Genomic DNA, 16,952 nt, shown 5'->3' on the forward strand with positions numbered 1-16,952 from the left:
GATACCTATGTATCCATGTTTGTTGCAAACCTATACAGTGGCTAAGACATGGAATCAGACTGAGTGCCCATCAGCAGATGGATGAATGAGCAGATGTATTACACAGACTCAATGAAGTATTCTTTGGCCATGAAGAGTCAAAGTCTATTGTTTACAACAGAGCTGGTGGAACTGGAGGAGGTTGTGTTGGGTGAGATGAGGGCAGACTTGGAAGGAATGATACTAATATGTTCTCCTTCATTTGTGAAAGTAGAAAAAGACAAGAAAGTTGACTTGAAAGTAGAAAGGGGACTACTGATTGGAGTTTGGGAAGGTGAAGGGAGTGGGGAGAATGGAGGTTGGATTTGATTCATGCATGCCATGTGCATGTGTTAAGTATCAATAACATTGAACCCCATAAATAAATGGACAATTCAATACATATTAATCAAAAATAAAGTAATATCTTATTTTTAAAAAAGAATTTTAAAAGAGTTATTGACTTGAAAGCCAAAATGAAAGTAAATATAGAAAGAGTGCAAAAGCGGAAGTTTATCAAGAGTTAGAGAAGTTTTCTCTAGACCTAAATGTTAGGAAAAAGCCTTTGAGCTATAAAGGCGAAGATAGAGATCTGCAGCAAAAATCTGATTATGAGTATCTCTTTTCCATCCAAGCCTGATGGCCTCAAGGTACTTGTCATTAAACTGAGAGCAAGCAATAAATCTATAAATTAGAATTCATGTCTAAAAATTTTTATATGGTTACTGGAATGTAGCAGCAACTAGATCAGACATTAAGTTTTTGTTGTTGATTTTTTTCTCTGTTTTCACTTTCGGTCTTTAGAGCAATCATGAATATATTTTATTGTTTATTAAAACAAAGAAATATCAAAAATTCAGTTTCTTTTGGCCTCATTGCAATAGAATCTAATTTTCTATGATGAAACATGCCTCAAAAATCTACTTTGTGTTTCATCTTTCTTATTCTGAATACTTTCTAACTTTCAGAAAATATCACAAAAATAGTGGAAAGAATTCCATGTACACTTCACCAAGATTATCCAATATCAATATTTTAAAACCACATTTCATTTATTATGCCTTAATTCTTAAGCTTAGATTCAATCTTTCTAATTCTTTTTCTGGATAACTTGAAAGCAAGTCAAAGGCACGAATCCCTTTTTCTCCTGAATACCTCAAAGTATATTTTCTAAAATCATAATTATGCCCCATTATCAACATCAATAAAATAATATTTTTTAAATATTGGAATTAATCTGTTGTTTTTACTCAAATTCTGCCAGTTGACCCTATAAAATCTTTAGAGGAATAATAATAACCATCATCATCGTCATCTGATGCGGGATCACACATTACATTGAGCAGTGTGTCTTTGCTATCTTCTAACCTGAATCTGTTTCACAGCCTATTAACCCTAGCCTTGATAGTTTTAAGACCTCAGGACATTTATTTCATAGAAATTTTCTTTACTATCTTTATATGTTTCCTTGTGATTATGTACAGTTTATGCATTTATCATGAGAATATGAGAAATGTAATTCTTTAGTCTTTCTGGTCTACATGTTATCTTCAGGAGCCACATGTTATATTCTGCACATTATGTGTAATGTCACCTTTCATCACTTTGGTTAAAATTACCTTTGATCATTCTGGTTAAGGTTCTGTCTGACAGATTAGTTCACCATCAATTTACAATTTCTCCTTTGTAATTAATAAGTATATTATGGAAAGACAATTTGACTATGCAAATATTCTACTTCTTATTACATTTTCAAATACTCATTTAACATCCATTTATGATTTTTATTTCAAATAGTTATTAGTATGGTGATTACCAAATGGTGATTTTATAATCCCATCATTGCTTCTTCAGGAAAATGAGCAGACCTTGGTTCTTTTTAGTAAAAAGCAGCATTTAGAAATCAGGATCTGGTATCTAGGTGTGCTAAGTTTTCTAGAATGTTATTGCTCTGGAAAATGCATTGAGGACATATGATAATCTACAGTCTTGGAATTTTGACAAATTTATTGGTTAAAAGGGAATAGTAGGTGGATTTCTTTTGCATTTTCTGGCTATGAGAGAATTGTATTTAAGGAAAATTGTCCATATTTTCTGAACTGTGGTAAATAATTTTTCCATTTTCAATTGACTTTAAGTCTATTTTTCTTTTATAATGCAACTTTCTCCCTCCCTCCCTGTCTCATTTTCTCATAGCCATAGTTACCAATAATGACTTTTACTATAAATAAACTCTGAATCAGAGTTGGAAAATTTAATTATCTCTAGGTTGTAAATGAAATTACTTATTTTTAAAGTGCATGTGTTATTTAATATCTTTTTTTAAGTTTCCTGGTATATTTATTTTAATATATGATATAGAAAAATAGATCTAATTTTTAAAAATACTAAATAGTTGCCCCATTATCGTTTATTTGTAAGAACATATTTATAACAATGTTTTGATATTTCAACTTTTATCATATACTAAAATATATGCAGATTTTCTATTTTTCCCCACTGGTCTGTTTATTCATGAGCCAATGCCTTACTGATTCAATTAATAAGGCTTTGTAGTGAAGGTTTATTGTATGTCTGGTAGTCTAGTTTCTCCGTGTAGCTTTCTTTATTAATTTTTTTCCTATTATTTTCTCTGTTTACTTTCCAAATGAACTTTAACACAATTTGCATAGCTCTAGAAACAAACATGTTGGAGTTTTGATTGGAATTATATTATACTATTTGCTTTAGAAGATATCTTTATGGTAGTGAATCATATTACCTGGTAACTTTTTATTATTTTATGTTTACTTATCTTTTAGGAATCTCTGACATTTTAAAAATAAGGGTAGTATCCATTTATCTTTAAGTTTATTTCTGTGTATGTTTTTCTTACTATATTTTAAATAAACTTTAGTTGGATATTGTAGCTTCCAACTAGTTATTCTTTGAGTATATAAAAGTTAATGATTTCTGAGCATCGGTTTTATATCCTCCTACTTTACTAAAAACTTTTTGTAATTTTTATCACTGATCCATTGAACTTTGCTATTTAAACTATTGTAGTATCTACAAGTTAAGATGGTATTACTTCTATTTTTTATTTCCAACTCTTATGCCCCTAATGTATTTTTCTTATCTTATTCCATTGGCTAATTTCTCTTTAAAACTTTCAGGCAAATCACTGCAGTTGGCTCAGACAATCTTATATGGTGATTTGTAAGCGTTAGAGTGGCTACCCCATTATGTGTGCCACATAACATTGCCTGCTTAAGTAACTAACTATCTCATCATATGTACAGGTGTTATTCACACAGAAGGGGAAAAGAATGATGGGAGAATATAGAGCAGCCTGGAAAACTTCCTAACTTTCTTCCTTCATTCTACCATCTGATTCCCCAATAATTTGCATCTTTCTCCAAAGCAAAATACATTCATCTCCTTTTAAATTCCTATGATTCTATGTCATTAAAGTATCAGCTGAAGAAGAAGAAGAAGAAGAAGAAGAAGAAGAAGAAGAAGAAGAAGAAGAGGAGGAGGAGGAGGAGGAGGAGGAGGAGGAGGAGGAGGAGGAGGAGGAGGAGGAGACAACGACTAATCATTTAAATCTGAATTATCACATAAATTCAAAGCCCCAAATCATATTTAATCTCAAATCTAATTCAAGTCCACTTGTAGTTGAGGTTCCTCATCATAGGGCATTTTATTTGTCATTTTCTCATTATTTTACAGTAAAAATTTGTATTTTAGCTCCTGATATAAGTATAGTTTAGTTGTGGTCTCACAAGTTTTTTGGTTTTTCAATTTTATAATGGGGTGTTTGATAATCAGGGATTTAAAATTATATTGTAAATAAAATTATCAAAAATCTCCTAATTTATTATTAACATTTATGTTTAATTAGGAAATGTTTTGCCAGTACAAGTTCACAGAGATACTCCCACTATTTACTTCAAACATTTTCCTTTTACATATCTAAAATTTGTCTATGATATAATATAGACATCCCTGTCATTTTTTCCTATTTGGTCACATTTGTCTTTATTGTTCTTAATGGTTAGCATACTTATTTCCCAGTGATCTGCACTTCCACCTCTTTTATATATTGAAATTTTGTACATACATGAATCTGTATCTAGAATCACTGTCATTAATTAATTTTTCTATATCTTCACCAGTTTTCTAATGTTACTTTATAACAATCTTTGTTATTTGGTTGTTTATGCTCATCCTTACCTTAATTCTTCCATTTCAGAAATACTTGTTCCTCCTGCAAAGCTTAATCAAAACTGTATCAAGTGTGGTAGTGCACACCCCTAATCCCAGTGACTCCAGAAGTTGAGGTAGGAGGGTCACAAGTTCAAGGCCAGCCTCAGCCACTTAGTAAACCTGTCTCAAAATAAAAATTAAAAATGTCTGGGGATGTATCGATGGCCAACCACCTCTAGGTTCAATTCCCAGTTCCAAAATAAACACAAACAAACAAACAAAAAAATGAAATAGCAAAACAAAACTGCATATAACCAAGTATTTAAGACAGTAGTTTTTAGAGTCTTCCTAGGACCAGCAGCTTCAACATGATCTGGAAGTTTGGTAGGAATACCAAATCTCAGGACGGACCACAGATCTAACAAATGGGAAGCTGTTGGGTGAACTCATAAATATGTGATTTAACAAATTCTACAGGTGATTCTAATGGATGTTCAAGTGTGGGAATCACTAACTTCACCCAAACCCTCCTGATCACCCACTAAGTCTGGGATCTTTGAGCCCTGATCACATGTGGTGTTTCCTGAACATTGATTATTGATCAGGAAGAATAAAGCTGGAGCCAGTTTTTACTTTAACGGCATTGTGTCTACTGATCAAGTCCAGAGAAGAACTGATTATGAGTTACATGAGGCATGTTTCCTGTTCCTCCCAGCCCATTTCTTAGGATTTCTCTACTGGTGTTGGAAGCAGCAAGAACATTGTCCCAGAGAATGGTGTCTGCAGGAAACCTTATCAGACATCATTTGATCTTTTTGAGTTTTTTTGACAGATCATGGCTTCAATGTGCTTAGTATGTGTTCAGGTAGGTCATTAATCTTTGTTTATAAGATGACTCCTTATTTCTTGTTGCTAATGTTCTTATATATTTCCTTGACTTTAATCACCTGTTTCTTTTGTTTATGTGAAAATTAATTAATTTCTTCTTATTAGCCCCCTTTACTAATAATTTACCTAAGGAGTATGAATTTTTTATGTATGCAATCATATCATTAGTAAATAGTAAGAAATTTATTTTTCCTTCCTATTGCTATACATTTTAATTACTTTTTTTCTTCTACTGCAAGGAGCATAAGACATTGAGGAAGATAAATAATTCTAATGTGTTTCACTAAAAAGAGTAATATTTGATAAAAAATAATAGTTGCTTTAAGTTTTGGATAGTTACACTTTATGAAGTTAAGGGAGTCCCTTTGTATTTCTAACTTACTGAGGTCTGATGAATCGTCTTATATTTTATCAGATGATTTTGTGCATCCTCATTATTCCCTATTTGTACTAGTAATTATAGTAATTTCCAAAGATTATTCTAATGTGGATGCATCCTTGAATTCCTGAGATAAAGCCAAATTCTTCTTCATGAGTTGCTGTTTAAAAAAAAAAAAAAAAGCAGGATTTAACATTTTATTTTATTTTTATCAGTTTATGAGTGAAATTGACTCTAGTTTTCTTTTACTGCCCTATCAGGTTCTATCATCAGTATACTATCTATCTAGAATGAGTTGGAGAACGTTTCTTATTTTCTTGATAACTGAAATAAATTTTTATGTGATTAAAATAATGTGTTTCTAAAGAGTTTAGCATTATTCACCTGTTGAATCATGACAGCCTAATATTAAATTTGTATTAAGAATTTCAGATAGGCATGGTGGCACAGGACTGTAATCCCAGTGGCTTGGGAGGCTGAGGCAGGAGGATCAGGAATTCAAAGCCAGCCTCAGCAATTTAGAGAGGCTTTAAGCAATTCAGTGAGACTTTGCCTCTAAATAAAATATTTTTAGAAGGCTCGCATGTATCTCAGTAGTTAAGCACCCCTGGGTTCAATCCCTGGTTCAAAGAAGAAGAAGGAGAAGAAGGAGAAGAAGGAGGAGAAGGAGGAGAAGGAGGAGAAGGAGAAGGAGAAGGAGAAGGAGGAGGAGAAGGAGAAGGAGAAGGAGAAGGAGAAGGAGAAGGAGAAGAAGAAGAAGAAGAAGAAGAAGAAGGAGGAGGAGGAGGAGGAGGAAGAGGAGGAGGTTAATTCTTGATTTATTTTTTATCATTTTGATAGTCATTTACTCATTCAGTTATCCTATTTTTAATATCTTAAAACACTTCCTATCTGAATACTCCATATTCTGTCTTTGATAATTCCAGCACCTGATATTTTGGAGACTTACACAGGCAATTTTTTGCTTCTACTGGCTCTCATTCCTGGTAAAACTTGATTATAAATCTGCATATACTTGATTTTGATCAGCATAATCCTTGTTGTAACTGTGGTGAATGCCATCACCCAGAAATTCAATTGTTTCTTCCAGGATCTAGAATCGGTGGGAAGGAGCTGAGCCCTTGTTAGCTCTTTAAGGATCAAACTTGTTCCTGCACCTTGAGAGCACACTTCTTATTTCTTGATCTCTATTTCTTGTTTCCTGTAACATGGTCATTATTTGTCCTCAGGATAAACCCAGGTTTAGAATTGGCTTTCTGCTTACTGCTGCTCACTTAGGTTTCAGTTCAAGTTTGAAAAGAAAAAAAAAAAAAAAAAAAAGAGTAGTATCTCTCCCTGAGACCCAGAATGTTCTTTAAAAATCATGTTTTATCAAGAACCCCGTTGTTTTGTTACCAAGTAAACTCTTCAAAGTATCCAGGCAGGCAAAGCAATAAAAGTAAAATTTCTTTTTAATTTTTTTTTTAATTTTAAAAAATTGCTTTGAATATAGACTTTTATCTCCAAAGGGCATTTATACTAATTGGGTATCATGGGTAGTATTATTCAAATACACATGAATAAATATGTTGGAATAGCTACTTGTTAAAATAAGACATTTGTGGATATAGAATATTTATTGTTGGCACAGCGATTATTCTCACATTTGTGTTTCAGCTTGACTTCTCCAGTGAGCTTGACGTTAATACATCAATGGCCTAATTACCATTTTCACTTGGGAAAGGAACAACTCAATTTTAATAAAGTAAAACTGAAAAACACTGGGTTCGCTGCTTCACATACACTTCTTATACTTTGTCATCTCAGTTGGTACTGAGATTCACTAGTTACCCACAAACCTTCAGCTTTGTCTCTGATGCTTTTTTTTTTCTGTAACCTCACATTCCTGTCCATAGGGTTAATCTTTCACTTTGTAGGAAAATCCCTTTATCCTTCTCCAAAATATATTTTCAGTTTTTCATTCACTCTCCATTTCTGGGACTAAAATTTTAATTTCAGTCAACACTGTCTCATCTAGACCATAATAGTGGCTTACAAATGAATTCAAATTCATTTGGCCTGTGCATTGAGGAAACCCTTGTGATCATTTATGAAGAGTGGGCTTAGAAATCTGACGTCTCTCTTTGTTATATGCATCTTGGAATAGAACACTGGCAGATGAGTTTTTACACTTTCATAAAAAGACGTGGCACGCTGCTTAAAAATAAGAAAAGGAAGGAACAGATTTTGCAGGAGGAGACTAAAGTGACTTTTTGGTGAAGAAGAGTTTGAAATTGGTGAAAGATGAAAAATGGAAATGACAAGGTTTATCTATCCCCCGAGGAACTTGGCTGCAATCACATAGCTTGCCTTGTCTAGGTCCCAAATTCGCTCATAGTCTCTCTCTCTTCAAGTCTGGCAAAGTTCTTCAAGCACAGGATGAAAGCGTGTATGCAGTACAGACCTAATAAGTTCCCACAGATGATCATCAATATTCAAATGACATCATCAAAACAGCATGTAAAGCACATTGAAAATACATCCTGGAAAAAAAAAATGTAAAAATACTTCTCACTCTTGAGTGTGCCTGATCCTGGCAAGAGGGTCATATTGTTGAAGGTCACGGATGCCCCATGAAAACACCACAGTACTAACACAAATGACTTAAGAGAAAGGCAGTAGCTCTGAATCCAAGAGGCTCTGGCTCAACTCTTGACTGTGCCATTCATTAGTGGCTTTGTCTGGAGAAGTTTATGAAATTTCTTTGAGACTCAACCTTATCATCTGTAAAATTTTTAAAAAGTGGTAGTTTTATTGCATAAATGATGAATAAATCAGAAAGCAAGTAAAGCATTTTCCACTTTGACATTTTAGGTAATCATATAAATGTGGATTCTCTATCTTCCTGTTACTGCGAATGTTGTTTGTGGTGCACAGGTATACACCAATGTGTAGATGCATATCTATTTATTTATATCTGAGGGCTGAGTTTTGCTATATTTGGAAGGTAGAGAGATAGAACCATGTCACAGAAGGATGATATTTTGTTGTTATTGTTCAGAACTGTAAACAGCGCTAGTTTTATCTATCAAACTCTTGACTTTCTGAACTTGATTTGTAGGTTAATTTCTTCCAGCCTGTGTGCATAAAGGTTCTGAACGGTTTTCTAATAGCAAAGAAGAGAAAGCATGGAGTTACAAGAAAATGTTGTTAAAGTTAATACCTGGAGAGTCCCACCCTCTTTTTAACTTTCTAAGATTTATGGCACACATGAAATTAGCTTAGAAAGTAGAAGAGTTTCTCACACTGGCTCTTCTCAAGGAGTCTGACCTTGACACTCAACTCCCTGTGATTAAATGTCTATCTGAATAATGAGCCTTCCAAGAGCTGTGAGCCTCCTTCAGGGTGGGACACTAATACTGCACACACACACACACACACACACACACACACACAGAGACCTGGCAGACCACTCTAAATCTCCAGGTGACGTTTTCAGAATAGCAAAATTCACTAGTTTAGGAAACACTTCTCAGGAAAGTGTCAATCCAAGCTTGTTGCCTGGCCTCAGAGGAGAGGCACGGAGAGTCATCTGTCATCTGGGCTCCAGCAGCCAAGCAGAGTGCTGTCTACCTCATTTCCCCCTCTGGACTGTTTTGCTGGAGGGTGGGGGAGAAATACTTTCCTGGGTAGCCTCAGCTCAGCGGGATCCCAGTGTTATCTGGAAGAGACCAAAGACTCATTTTATTCTACTGGCTTTTAGAAACCAGTGTTTTTATTTTTAGAAATAAAACATCAGGAGGCGGATCAAACTGAAAATAAAAAGGAAATGCAGGGTGTGGAGTGTCAAGCAGCCTTAGCCACCACACCTAAGAAGTGTTTCCATTCTGTTTTTGATGAGCACCTGCGATGGAGCCCATTGAGTGCTAGTAATAGAAATGACGGAGGTGAATCAAACTTGTCCAGTTCTCATGAAGCTATGATCAACAGGTGGAGAGGAAGCAGCTGCCTCCTTTAGGCTGTTGACATTTACCCAAAGACGATGTGTATTTCACTAGGAGTCAAATTCTAGGTCACTTGACTTGCTTCATTGGCTGTAACCCTGAGAAACAGACAGCAGAGGCAATATCTTCACAAGCTCAGATGCAGAAGTTGTGTTACCAGAGCATCCTTTTTCCTGTTCTACTGTCCTCCCTTGTTGGCTCCATGGAGTTTATTGGCCATGGTCCTTTTTTCTGGCTTTATAACTAAACCTGGTTCCCTACATTCTCTACAGTTTTATAAACCACCTTGTAACTTTTCAGTAATTTGCAGTTTAAACAAACTACTACAGATAGCTTTGTCACAGAGCCCTTTTAAAATTAATAAACCCAACTTGATTTTCTTACTCCCGTTTTCTGGTTACAAAAGGGATATATATATATATATATATATATATATATATATATATATTTTTTTTTTTTTTTTCTTTTTTTCTCTTTAAACTTTCTTTTGCTGAAAATGGAAACTGAGAAGCTATCCCCTGGTCCAGACAAACATCTGGCTAGCATAGCCTTGCTAAATCTACTTATGTATATTTCCTAGTTTTGTTTCTATAACTTTTAACTTTTAATATAAGATTGGTGGAGACAAATTAACAGCTTCTCCCTAGTTTTTTTCCAAACCGCATTACAGGTTTTTGTTTTGTTTTTTTCTTTACTTTTTTAAATATCATTTGCTTATTTCTTTTGCAATGGACGACCAAATCCAGTCATCCAGGACCCAGGCAAATTCCCAGGCTGAACTACTGGTAACAGTTTTTGCTACTGCTTCTTATTTCTGATTATTAATAAGCTATCTGATGGAAACACTGTATTCATGTACACACATGTGCAGGTGTGTGTGTGTGGTGTGTGTGTATGTACAACTCCACATAAAATGTTAAAGTCATAAAAGTGCTAGAATGGAGAATCTGTTTAGAAAAGAAACTTTACAAAAGCTGGACTTTATGGGTTGATTTCTCTGTTGTACCAATCAGTCAATAAATAGATGTACAGTGAATGAAGGGATGAGTAGGGAAAGGGATCTCTATTATTTAAATATTTGGATGCATACAGCTTATCTTAACCTTTCTCCAATTGGTGTATTTGGACCCAAGAAAAATGTTCACATAAACTCTTTGCTCGCATTTAAGTAATTTCATGATTGTCTGCTTCCATAGCTCCCCCAAATATGCAAATGCTTGACATTATAAGTCTGTCTTGCAGAATCATGCTGATAGCTTTTAATGCCTGGGGGACATGCTAATGTCCTCCGCTGCTCACCCCCATCTTCTAAAACTTCCTCTTCCTCTCCTGTGGGGCAAATAAGAACCTGCAGGCAAAATTCTACAGAAGACCCTGTATTTCTGAGATGGGATGCTGTGAGTTTGACAACAAGGCTAAAAGTAACAGATTTCTGCACGATCATTTGTCATGCCCTTAATGTGACCATTTTGTTCCATGTTCCTTTCTCACATAATGTGGATGTGCAGGAACACTCAGGGCTGTGCATGGATTCCATTGCTTTTTGTTGTGCACACATTGTGCTGGGAAAGGGAGCTAAACAGAAGCTAAACTGGCTCTGCAGCCCGCTTGCTTACAGTGTGACAGCACCCATCGCAGGCTGTCACAATTCCACACAGCAGATGTTAAGTGAGCCTTGCCTACATTCCCACCAGTAAGAAGACATCTATCAACTCGCTTCCCAGTCGGTTGGCATCAGTTAATGAGGACTTTATGCCGCTTCTGAATCATAACAGTAAAGCAAGCTGGCAAGTCTGTACTTTCAAGAAAAATTCATAGTTTTCTTAAAAAAATAAAAAAGAGGAGGAAGAAGAAGCTGGCCCATTATTTCAGTAAAAAGTGACCTTAGCAGTACAAACTGAGATGCTAGCATTGGAGGTCACACCCATCGTGTGGACCCAATGACTGAGACCTCTCTTCCTTTCTGATTGCCAATTAATTTAGCACTGGGAAATATGCTTTTTTTTTCCAACTCCCTTTTGAATACATTTGAGGGGAAGCTCTTCAATGAGTAGAGGAACTCATCCTGCAGAAATAATTCCCCCAAGCCATTTATCCTGAAAAGGGTAATTTAAAATACACACATTCATACACACTCTGCCTTATTTATTTCACCCTGTAATTATATTTTTAGATGATTGCTTGTGTATTTTCTCACTTTAAAATGGAAATTAAAGGTCTGATGATTTGGGTTGATTTAATTTGCTGAAGGAGAGGAACTCCCACCCAATAGGGAGTTTTATTCCTCAGTTTATAGAATTATGAGATCGTAGAACCACCTATTTTATTCATCATTTATTTTATATTTTAAATGGCCCACTATGTAGTTATTTAAAACATCCTGGTGAAAAATCTAAAGGTACTGCTTTGAGTTGGTTAGGTACTTTCTTCAGGGTGTTTTACCCAAGTATGGTTAAAATACAGAAAGTGCCAGAAAAAATTTAAGATATTGTGAGTATAATATTATTTTTAATAATTGGAAAAACTGAAATTCAAATTGGAATAAAATTGCCCTAATTTACCTCATTAAATAATAGGAAGGCCCATTGGGCTCCCAGTTCTCAAACTGGTCCAGGGGACCTTCCAGATCTAGTGATTTTCAGTCCCAGTGGTTGCTTTGTATTATGTTCTTCATAAATAAAATGGAAGGTCACCATGGGCTATGGAAGAGGGGTGAATTGTATAAGGGTTTTTCTTAGATACGTCTATTAATTTCTGATGTAAATATAGATTCTTGCATTTCCCAATTTCTCCCAGTGTTTGTCTGCTAGAATTCTATCCATCTTTCAAGTCAACATCAATTGATGTGTTTTCATTGGAACTCTGCCTGGTCCTCCCTAAATGTTTGTCTTCTATTTAGAATTAGTTATACAGCATCTATTTTATTTTTCTAATCCCCAAAGCATCTATCATTTATTTAGCACACATTCATTACCAACTTTCATACTCTGATTACCACTTAATAAACATTTAATAATGATATGCTAATGAATGAATAATTGCCTGGCCTCTATAAAGTCCATCCAGAAGCATTCACTGGTGGACAAATTCTGTAACTTGAGCTTCATTTTGAACCGCTGTATTTAGTGTCCTGCCCTGGTTCCTGGATCATCTTGAGCAGCAGGTACATCCTACTCCATAGTGTCAATACCACATAAAAATTGAACTCTGGAATGCTCAGATTATTCTGATCCCAAATGAAAATGTATAGCCAAATTTGTTTTACATTTAACTTGCTACAGGTTTGCAAAACTGATCAAGAGCACATTTTTTTTTTTTTTTTTTTTTTTTTTACAAAATTTCTGGCATTTTTCACTTCTTGGCTTTTCTTCTTCCCCCCAAAATTCTGCACAAAAGCCATTTTTCCCTTTTTCATTTGAAGCTCTACTCACTGCACCTGAAAGAGTAAAGGCAGCATGGAAACATAAATAGAACAGGGAATATTATGTCAACTAACTTAAACCATGCCAGAAATCATGGGAACTAAAAGTAGGGACCTCAAGTGGGATCAGCTTTGATGATTTCTTCTGTCTTAGTCTCTGCATTCTTGCTTTGAACCTCATAATAGCTCCATCCTGTTTCTAGCACCTTCACCTACATAGCCACCTGTATCTGGAAAACCTTCATATTTGTGCAGGTTACAGCAATTCTTTTGTAAATGTGGAACTACAACCTTTATTAAGTCCCTCCTTTCCTGTTATTCTAATTGTATTATGGAATAGTCCATAATCTATCTCTTCCTCCTCTGGCTCTCAGTATCGTAAAATTATATTAAAATTGTTGGGTAAGAGTTGGTCATTTATCTCTATAAGCAGTGAATTCAATAAAGGCTTAGAATATGCAGGCACACACACACACACACACACACACACACACACACATGCAAACACACACACACACACACACAAATTTCTTTCTAGAAAAGTTTACAGCTGTGTGGAGTTGTGGGGTTCAGGATATGCTACACCAGAAATTTTGACTGTTGGAGACCAGAATATGCAACTAGAAAATATGCCTCTTTAGCATAAGGATTATTTTGAGCTGCTTCTTTTAGAAAACAGAGACACAGAATAGCTCTGAAAATAAAAGAGGACCTTATTCTTTTGTAAGAAGAAAAATTTATACCCAGAGCTAGGGGTGTAGCTCTGTGGTAAGTACTTGTCTAGCATGGAGGAGTCTGGGGTCCATCCTTCCCACAACCAAAAAGAAAAAAGATGTGTACATTTATAAAGAAAACCACCCTTTATAAGGGTGATTTCCTCTCAGTCCCAGCAAGAGAGAGATGACTCCAAATCTCCAGATATGAGGATCTTCAATTGAAAAGGCAATAACAAATCTGCATAACAAAACTTACCTGGTGTTCTTCTTTTGGTCGTCTCCCCATTACTATCCCTTCTCCCAACCCTAAACCTTTCTTTCTTTGTTTACTTGAAGAAGATATTTATGCCTGAATTTAGGCCACTTTGAAATTTACTCAATTATTACATGGATTCCTCCCACTTAGGTAGGAGATATACCTGTTATTAAAAGTCTGCTTGATTTTTCCCTTTGACTCTCTTTTGTTACAAAGGTCCTTCCCAACTAAGAACAATGAAGCATATAAAGTTAATTATTTTCCTTCACGTAGGGGACACAATAAACTAGGCAACAAGCCACATACATTCTCCTAAGCTAATTCCTCATTGCTGTCAGGACTCCTGGAACTGAAACATGGTTATCTCCTTTTCATCTCCTCCTCCTCTTGACTGTAAGATCCTGGAAGGTGGGGAATCTGACATTTACTTTTTTTTTTTTTTTAATTCCCACGGCAATTTAGTTGTGGCTTGTCTCTATTGAGGAAAAGAAAGCCTCCCCTCCACTCTCTGAAGTTTCCTTAATGAAGTTTGCTGAAATAAAAGAGTAGACAGATTAACAGGAGAAAAGACACGCACTTTTATTATGTGCATGGGGACATCTCAGGAAAGTGAGTACTCAATAACTCAAGGAGATTTGGAAGCTCATGGTGGTAGCATCTTCGTGGAGGAGAGTGGATTTGGGGATAAAGGCAATTACGGAGAGAGTCAGTGGTTTCAGGAGAGATAAATGGGCAGACAATAGTCTGGGACAAATTTCATCTGGTCTGTCCTGTAGTGTCAACTCTAGTCTTCTTTCCTGCAGGTTAGCCTTCTGGAAGTTCTGTCCTGTACTGACGCAGGGAATGTTCATAGAAAGTCCTTCCTGCACCTGAAAGAGAAAGAAAGGGGAGGAGGGGCAGGCAACAGACCTTGGCCCAGAGATCACTTTTATTTTGGTTCAAAGTGTCCAACATGTCAAAGTATAAGGGGACAAACAGAGGAGGATGGTGGGAACATGAGGTTAAGAGAATAATTCTATAAAATGGGCCTACTGTGTTGACCCCCCAACATGCTTTCTTTGCCCAAAAGCAATCTGCCTGCAGGCCCACCTGGACTCAGGGGACAGGAAATTCCTCAACAAACTATGTCAAGGGATGGAAGGCTTGGCATTCAGTGTAGATAATGAATGAAGAGGTTCCAGAGAGGATGATGGCTGGTTATCACTGAGTTGCTAAGAGCTAACCTTCAGGATCACACTTTCCAGCTCAAAGGGTTGCTAACACCTGTCACCTACCATCTACAGGGATCTCACTTCCTAACAGGAGAGATTGCCTTTCCTGCCCCTAGGCACATAGGAGGAGAAGAAAGGGAGCAGGGTTTAGAAGGGGGATTCTGGGGTCTTTGAAAGAGCAAGACACTCCCAACAGCACCCACCACCCACCTCTGGGCCCTACTTGTCTCTGGGAAAGTCGACTACATCTCTACCTCTCTTAAATAAAACTTGCTTTCTACATTTGCCTTGGCATTTCTCAGGTGTTTAATCTTCAACGCTGGGGGAATGAGGACCTGTTCCTGATCTTCAAGTCCTTATCCAAAGCACTAGACTTTGAGATATCATTTCTGAGCCCCAACATCACGCACGCTTCAAACGCTGGGCTGAGTCTGTGTTGAGCTATTTTGTGCAACCGAAAGCTACAGATGATTTCATGTTTCAAACTTTGTCTAAAGCTGAAACTCCACACATTTGCTTTATGTTTTTTTCTTCACATTCTTTAGGGTATCTCTAAATTATTTTAAGGTATCTTGAAAGTGAAGTTTCCCAAGTTAGTTCTTTAAAAAAAAAAAAAAAAACGTAAGTTTTGTTTAATTTTATTTAGGCAAAAGTCTGTTTTTGCAGAAATAAATACTCAGAGTAGAGATCAGGACAGAGTCCACATGGACTCGCTGCTCAGAAGCAGTAGTTATTCACATGCTCACCTGAACAGAAGGTACTGGCTTTTCATATGTCTGGCTGAGCTCAGAAGTGTTGGCATAGATCAGAAGAAATCTCACTCATCAGTTGATTCATTTTGTGGGCCAGAACCACACTAAAAATGAAAGCAAATAAAAGAAAATACAAAAAAAAAAAAAAGAAAAAAAGAAAAAGTAAATGGAGGGGAAGGTGGGGAGGAGTTATGAGAGTGGGAAAGATGTTGGAATGAGACGGACACCATTATCCTAGGTACATGTATGATTGCATGCATACTGTGTAAAACCAGAGAACTGAAATTATTTGTGCACAAATGTCTTTTGTTCTCATGTACAACTAAGTAGAACAAATAATAAATAGATAAATAAATAAGAAAATGGAGACAGACCTCAATAGATCAGCAATGCTTTGTTAAACAAAGGAGGAGCACATTTTCAAAAAGCAAAATGGGGACTGGCTATGACAAGGGTTTGAGTTTTATTGGGGTTAGCAGGGCTGGGTCATGGGAGGAGTGGGTCAGTTACTTTCCTCAGGCAGGGGGATTGGGGCAGATAAGGGAGATTGCTACAGGTCAGATTCCTGAGCTCCCTTTTTCCCTGAGGGTTTTGTAAGTCTCCATTTCCTTCAAAAATATAAGCAAGCTTACTAGTAATTGAAAAGATACAAATCTTAATAAAATTAAATGCCATTTTTATTTGTCATACTGATAACTGTTCAACAACAACTACAATAACAACAACCCCGCTCCCGCCCCCAGATCTAGGAAATGCAGAACTTGAATAATTTTCATATACTATTGGTAGGAATGTGTGTTTGAAAAGCAATTTTTATACACACTTTTTTTTTTTTTCACCTTTGGTACTGAGGATTGAACACAGGAATGTTTTACCATTGAAGCTCATCCCCAATCCTTTTAATTTTTTATTTTGATATAGGGTCTCACTAAATTACTGAGCCTGGTCTTGAATTTGTGATCCCCCTGCCTCAGCCTAGCATGTTGCTGAGATTACAGGCATGCACATACTCTTTAACAAGAAAACATTTCAAACAGTCTTTCTTACAGAATGCATGAAAACTGGATATATCCATTGTAACAAAGTACCACAGAAATCTATTACCTCAGTTCTAGAGTCTGAGAAGTTCAGGATTAAAAC

The sequence above is a fragment of the Callospermophilus lateralis genome, chromosome 9 (assembly GCF_048772815.1).
Source record: "Callospermophilus lateralis isolate mCalLat2 chromosome 9, mCalLat2.hap1, whole genome shotgun sequence".
Classification (NCBI taxonomy): domain Eukaryota; kingdom Metazoa; phylum Chordata; class Mammalia; order Rodentia; family Sciuridae; genus Callospermophilus; species Callospermophilus lateralis.